Raw genomic sequence first — 6,748 nt, 5'->3', positions numbered from 1 at the left:
TGAATTCAATCTTTTAATTATTATTTAGTATTGTGCCCCCATAAGACCCACTTGTTTAGCTTTGGCTGCAGTGGTTTGCAGGTGGAAGATGAAATGTGTTATTGTGGACAGATTAGTTTGGGGATTTTAGGTTGGACGCGCTGAATTAAAACCTTTGTAGTGTATATAATTGTTACATAATTGTCACATATATACCATTATTTGGCTTGATTATTTGCCACCTGCATGCCTTTGTTCAGATGTATTTACTGCTAATAACTGCCTAAGGCATCACAGGAAGATGTGTATCTGTTTAACTCCTTTAGCTGTGTGCTTTTTTTTATGGGTCACTTGAAAGTAGAGATCAGCGTTTTCATAATATTCACTTCTGATTGAGGGTCAATATAGATCGTTATTCATGAGTGTGACTGCAATAAGTTACTGAATTTCAAAATGTTTTCTAAGCAATTTCTTTGCTTTGTGATAACCTTCTGCATTCATACGTAGACAGCTGTGAAATCGTTTCCCAGGAAAGTCAGTATTGTTTATGCATTTTAACTTTTGTTCTTTGTCTAATTGTTGCGGGTGAAAGGTTAGTCCAGCATGTAACATCATATTGTTTTTTTCTAAAGTAGGGGGCATGAAGTTGTGATTGAAAAACTCTGGCACCCTGGGGGAAATATTGATATCCAGATATATTATTGATATGAATTTGGAGTGTTAGGTAGAAGAATCACATGAATCTTCAGACTGTAGTATTATTCTGGATTTGGTCCAGTTTGGTGTTATACTTAATGTAATTTCTTGATATTAAAAGTTACCTGTAAAATTACTAGTAAGTTATAAGGATGGACGGATCAATAGCAAAGTATCAATATTTCAGGCCTTATTTTTCAGTTTTAAGGATCTATTATTTTGTAAAGAAAACAAACAAACAACAATGCTTTAAATGTTTGGTTTCATTGATTTGAGTTCTTTGTATTTTTTTGCTTATTTTTGAATGGTTAGTTTGTATAGGAACTACTTTTCCTTCCACTTTCAGTTATCAGTCATTCACAGTAGCGGTGAACGAAAGGAAGAACGTAAAAGTCCGAATGATAATAATTTGAAACGTGACATCAGCTGATACCAGCACGAGTTTTACTCAATATTGGATCGAAAAGGAAATCGGTGGTATCTAACATCACTAAGTTAGTTAGTTAGTTAGTTAGTTAGTTGGTTAGTTAGGTCCCTCTACCTTTAAGGTGGCACCTGATTACAGGTTGGGCGGAGGGATATGCTATGCCATGAGTTGGAAAGGTGTCCCGTGCTGTTTCTCACCCACAGCCCGGGAATATTTCCCGGGAATATTTCCCAGGAATATTTCCCGGGAATATTTCCCGGGAATATTTCCTAGTTATGGTGTTCTGCAGGGTTCAGTGGGGCCAATCTTGTTCTGTTTATACATGCAGACATTGTGAAGTATAATCCAGAGGGGTGGGGCTGACGATAAAATTACCACAAAGTGATATTTGGGGCTCGGTGTTGGGTCCTATGCTTGGTTGTTTGTGCATGGATGACAGGAGCAGGACGGGCTTCTTTTTTGAAGCTGTTTCAGGGAGGAAGGACACCAAAGTTAGTTCTTTGGTGAAAAGAAAAGCATTGGAGCCTGGTGTGCAATTTATTCTTTCTTTCATCACCTGTGGGATCTCCCTTTTGTCTCCCAGAGTCACCAAGCCTGTGACAGGAAATAGCTGTGCATGATATGGGGCAATAAGTATGGTAATAACATCATCTGATATAATACACAAACACTAACGTCGGGTAAAATCCACCCGAAAATTGTATACTCTCAACCACTAATGTCGGGTGAAAATCACCCAATACTTTTTATTGCGGCTTTCCTTGACTTTTAAGAGCCGCTTGAGAGTTTTGTTAGGTCCTGTATGTTTGTATGACGCGCTGCTGCTGACAGGGAAGCACGCTGAGTCCGAGATAAGTTTTATAAATTTAATGACAAAACTTCAGCCACAACGGCCTTCCGATTACATGATTAGGTTTTAAATGTGTACACTGCAAAGTGTAATCGGGGTGATCAATAAGATGCGGTCAACAAAAATTACGGCTACCCAACTCGCCTCTCTCCTCCCCAGTGCAGGTGATTTGATTCCTTATATAAGCTACAGTGATGACCCACGTGACCCAAACTTCCTTCATCACCGTGGCAACCAGACCAAACAAATGAAACATCAATATGTGGCTCCTACACACCAGCCCCTAATTATTGAACTAATCTCAATAATTACTGACATAATTAGACATTAATTTTAACATTAAAGCTCAAAATGTCCAACCCATAATCCACACACGAATCTTCTTCTTGAATCATATGACTCAAAGTCCAAAGTCTCGATGGTCAAAATCAAACAGTCTAAAGGAAAGAAGAAAAAAATCCAAAAAAGTCACAACTGAAGCCGGTACATCCTCAGATGGCCTCAGCCTCCTGCAGCAGGCAAACCTTTGTGATTGGCCGATCCAGGCAGCTACTCCGGGTTTTAATCCGCACCTGACGAACGAATCCTCTTCGGTCTGGGAAGGTCTGTATCACTCGTCCCACAGGCCACGAGGTGCCGTGCTGTCCATGATAATGACAAGGTCTCCCACAACCAGATTCCTCTTCACTCCTGTCCATCTTTGCCGCTCCTGTAGCTGAGGTAGATATTCCTTCATATCTTGCTCCACATTCAAACACAACTCTGACCTTTCTTTTGGTGGGATGGTAAACTCTGTGGTGTGGTATGTACCATACTTTTCCATCACCACGGTCCAGCTCCTCTTCTGGCACCTTCTCAGCATAGCCTTTAGCCAGACGGTTGTTTATAAAGGTGTTATATTCAGTGTGGAACGTTGAGTCCTTCTGAAACCTTCTTTTCAAATGGCACAAACGTTGCTCAACCACTCTCTTGTTGTTTGGCATGCTGATATCAATGTTCCTTAAAGGTAAAGCAATCTGATAATGCCCCTCCACCTGTTTTGCTGAGTTGGTGACTAACTCCAGGAACCTTTCGTCTTCCTTTGACATCCCCGGTTGCTCTTCAATGTTACTTTCAGGGAAGTCATTCTTAAAATGTTGCTGCCAGAGGTCATCCAGGTTCACAACCGAAACTCTGTTGACAGTTACTTGTGGATGGTCCCAGCTAACAGTCTCTCCACTGTTTCCTGTCAGTGGACCATTAACAGTCCAGCCCAGCAAGGTTCGGATGGCATATGGTCCATCATCCACACTACACACCACTTCCAGTGGTTCCAGCGCTTTAGGAACATTGGTTCCAATCAGTAGCTCTATTCCTGCATCAATCTGAGGTAAGTGAATATGTTTCAGATGTGGCCATTGCTCAATATCCTTTTCAGTTGGAATATTTTCTCTGTGTACAGGCATGGACTCTTGTGTGTAAGCTCTTGGTAGCTCGAAAAAACTGTCCCCCTCTAGTGCTGCGACCTCCAGTCCTGACACTATGTTACTGCTTACGACTTTCTCCTGGCCCATGGTTCGAAGGAGAATGCGTCCCTTCCTCCCTGTGAGGTGGAGCTTGTGCATCAAGCTTTCAGTGCAGAAGACAGCAGTACTCCCCTGGTCCAGGAAAGCGTAAGTGATGACAGTTTTGGTTCCTTTGTTGGATTTGACCTGGACGGGCACGATGGGCAGTTTGCAGTCCTGGTCTCCAGCCCCTGTAAGACCACTTGACACGAGTGTACCGTCAACGTCCTCTGGGCTCCTCTCTGTCTGCTCGGAATCATTGACGGGTTCCTTGTGAAGTATGGTGGGATGTTTAAAGCTGCACTTTGAGCAGGAAATCCTTTTCCTGCAATCTTTACTGATGTGCCCTGTGCACAAGCAGCCAAAACAGATGCCATTTTCCTTTATGAAGCCTATCTTCCGTTGATGTGGCATTCTTCCCATCTGTACACATACATCTAATGTGTGTCCTCCTCCACAGCAGATGCATACTTTCCTTCCCGTTTGTTTAATTTCTCTTTCTTTCCTTGCAGACTGATAATTATTCTCCACAGGTTCTACAGTGGTAGCAAAGCTACTCCCCTTGTTTCCAGGACGAAGTTGTGGCTTGGGTTTGTTCGATCCTCGATTTATGGTTATTGATTGAGAGTCTTGTATGTTGCCAAACACCGGATCAGTCAGAATTTTCACTTGCTTTTCAATGAAGTTAGCAATGTCTGTGAGCTTAGCTCTCCGCTTGTGTTGTTCCTGCAGCTCATAGGCATGGTTCCTCCATCTGTCTCTCAGTTTGTAAGGAAGCTTTTTAATCACACACAACATGTTGGAAGGCATATCCATATCTGAAAGATATTGCACATCCTCCATGGAGTTACAGCAGCCTCTCAGGAAGAGGCTGTAGTCCTGCAGAGCCTTCACGTCCTCTGCTCTGATTGGAGGCCACGAGAGGGCTTTATCCATGTAAGCAGAGGCCACCTTTTGTTCGTTACCGAACTGCTCCTTTAATAAAGCTTTTGCTTTTATGTATCCCCTTTCTGAGTTTATGTGTTGACAGCTTCTCACAAGTTCTTTAGCATGACCTTTTGTGTGTTGTTCCAAAAAATATAAACGATCACTGCTGTTAGTTGTGTTTCTCTCAACTCCATTCTCAAAAGCTTTAATGAACGTGTGATATTCCAATGGATCGCCATCATAGATTGGGATTTCTCTTTTAGGTAGAGCTGAGAGGCTTTGCTGTTGTACTAGCAACGTTGTTATTTCGTTCTGCTTCATCATTACGCCTATAATGTCATTTCTGGGTTCCAGATCTATTGCATTTAATCCTGGTTGTTCATGTGAATCCTGTGTGTTGAATGAGGGGTTCACAAGGAGTTGCACTTGGTCTTGTTCATGTGGAGTTATATTTAGGTTCGTGTTTGTATTTGTTTTGATTTGTTTTGGAATGAACTCATCTGCGTCAACATTAAATAACTGCTTAGAATGTGTCTTTTCAAAGTATGATTTCATCCCATCAGAAACCTTTGATGCCACTTTTCCACTTGTTGTGCTTCGTATCTTGAGAATTTCCAGCGTTGCCATTTTTTCTGCAATTTCAGTGTTGAGTTTGAGTTCTTCTCTCCTTTTGCGCAGGAGTTGTTCAAGTTCTCCATACATTGTTTCACTTCCGACACATTTTTCTCTTGTTTCATCAGCTCTTTCATTTGTGGTATTAAACCTTTTATTTTATCAACATCACGTTTGCGTTCTTTTTGCAGCATTTCAATTTTATGCATCAAACCCTTTTCAGTGAGTCTCCTCTCCCGTTGTCTAACAGACGCCATATCAGAGCACGAGGAGGCAGCATCATTTGTTTGACTCATTTTGATCACTTTTCATTCAGTTTTCTTTTAACCATATAGTTTGAATCCATCCACAATACACAGCATATCGTAGATTATTTCAACAAGGCAGCATCAGCGTTCTTCCTTGAAAACATCAAAGCTTCACGTATTGCAGCAAAGTGCAGACTTCATTCAGCGCACGGAGCGAACGTAACGCCCAGACAGCGCATATCCGACCAGCATTCATTCATTCAACTGTTCCTTAAGGAGACACTTCGACGTGATGCAATCCAGGTTCCTTCTCCACACACACACATCCACAGGTAATCTTACCTGGCCTCCATGACAGATGATGTGGCGTTTGTCTTACTGTGATTGTTTGTCACCGCTGTCTGACTGAGTCAGCTGATTCCTTTGCGCTGCAAGCGATCGCTTTCAAATTTGATGCCTTTTTTGTTGACAAATATTGCGGCTTTCCTTGACTTTTAAGAGCCGCTTGAGAGTTTTGTTAGGTCCTGTATGTTTGTATGACGCGCTGCTGCTGACAGGGAAGCACGCTGAGTCCGAGATAAGTTTTATAAATTTAATGACAAAACTTCAGCCACAACGGCCTTCCGATTACATGATTAGGTTTTAAATGTGTACACTGCAAAGTGTAATCGGGGTGATCAATAAGATGCGGTCAACAAAAATTACGGCTACCCAACTCGCCTCTCTCCTCCCCAGTGCAGGTGATTTGATTCCTTATATAAGCTACGGTGATGACCCACGTGACCCAAACTTCCTTCATCACCGTGGCAACCAGACCAAACAAATGAAACATCAATATGTGGCTCCTACACTTTTACTTGAGTACAATTTTTGGCAATACCAACCTCTATATCAAGAACCTTTCTATTTAAAAAAACACTGAAGGAACTAAACCTTTAGAAGGAAAAATACCAAATGTTATACTTGGATATGTGTCAATATTGCCACCTTGTGACCAAAATCAGCAACAACATGCTACTGTCTAAATCTGCTTCACTTTTTACTTATTTCACAACAATGTTACACTCAAAAGAAAACAAGTAACACTTAGGCCAGCTTTGAGAACTATCTCACATCAGTGGAACATCATATTTGAATTAATGTACTACACGGCTACATATATTTGAGTAATGAGTGTTTTGAGTTTCTGTTTATTGAGTGAGAAAAAATAATTCTATTCACTTCTGTTGTAATTATGAGTGTTTAATGATATTTTTTGTTAATATTTTTGTAGAAATCCACACTCAGTGTAAGCTCCAACTGTCTGTGTGCTGCTTTAAAGGAAAGTAAACTGAAAGCCTATCGACCTCTAAACTTTTAATTTCCCCACATACTCTGAATTGTGGCCTCAAGTGATGTTCTGGCCGACACCCCGGCGTGAGCCTTGTGATAAACCCTGAACAAGTGCCCAATCTGAACTTTACTA

Source organism: Cololabis saira, chromosome 15, assembly GCF_033807715.1.
Source record: "Cololabis saira isolate AMF1-May2022 chromosome 15, fColSai1.1, whole genome shotgun sequence".
Lineage (NCBI taxonomy): Eukaryota > Metazoa > Chordata > Actinopteri > Beloniformes > Belonidae > Cololabis > Cololabis saira.
The sequence above is the reverse complement of the archived record's forward strand: the minus strand, read 5'-3'. Positions refer to the sequence as shown.